Source organism: Mandrillus leucophaeus, unplaced genomic scaffold (genome assembly GCF_000951045.1).
Source record: "Mandrillus leucophaeus isolate KB7577 unplaced genomic scaffold, Mleu.le_1.0 Scaffold399, whole genome shotgun sequence".
Classification (NCBI taxonomy): domain Eukaryota; kingdom Metazoa; phylum Chordata; class Mammalia; order Primates; family Cercopithecidae; genus Mandrillus; species Mandrillus leucophaeus.
In genome coordinates this window covers 663,485-664,407 of record NW_012104242.1, presented here as the reverse complement: position 1 = coordinate 664,407, position 923 = coordinate 663,485, and the positions used below count along the sequence as shown (strand labels likewise).

Sequence of the window (923 nt, the reverse complement as noted above, 5' to 3'; positions counted from 1 at the left end):
CCATGCACCTGTTTGATAATAAGAAGACATGCTTCTCTTACTGCAAATAAAACTTTTAATGGTTTTCTGCCAGAAAGACCCTGTCATTTACATAGGATACATAGAGGATCATTTGGCAAAGGATTGGGGATTTGGGGTTAAACTAAAAATAAGTTAATTTCATTTTATAGCACTCTGAACACATTTGAGTTAATTATTCATAGATAATTTGAATAGCACACACTGTTCTGACTTCCGATTTCCGCCTAATGAATGGCATTTGCTGTAATGAGTCTTAGAATTATTGGATAATGTGAAAAAAGGAAAAATTGGTTCTCTGTTGTTTTGCTTTAAGGAAATTATATTATTTTTACAGTTAGTTTTCTCCTTTCCAATAAGAAAAATTGCTTTCTTACTACCTGAAAATTCGTGAAGGCAAGGGGACACAGGCTGCAGTGCATTAAAAGCCACCATCAAATGTGGACGTGGTCTCAGTTTCCCCTGTTCTCGCCCACCATCAAATGTGGACGTGGACCCAGTTTCCCCCTGTTCTCGCCCACCATCAAATGTGGATGTGGACCCAGTTTCCCCCTGTTCTCGCCCACCATCAAATGTGGACGTGGACTCAGTTTCCCCCTGTTCTCACCCACCATCAAATGTGGATGTGGACTCAGTTTCCCCCTGTTCTCGCCCACCATCAAATGTGGACATGGACTCAGTTTCTCCCTGTTCTCGCCCACCATCAAATGTGGACGTGGTCTCAGTTTCCCTCTGTTCTCGCCCACCATCAAATGTAGACGTGGACTCAGTTTCCCCCTGTTCTCGCCCACCATCAAATGTGGACGTGGACTCAGTTTCCCTCTGTTCTCACCCACCATCAAATGTGGACGTGGACTCAGTTTCCCTCTGTGCGTGCCTACCTTGCCACCATGGCTCATTTCACA

General features: G+C 43.9%; 1 protein-coding gene across 1 annotated transcript in view; it reads right to left on the bottom strand.

Annotated features, from left to right (window-relative positions):
• LOC105547838 (cell wall protein DAN4-like) overlaps window positions 1-923 on the bottom strand; it is a 45,603-nt gene that overhangs the window by 18,595 nt on the left and 26,085 nt on the right.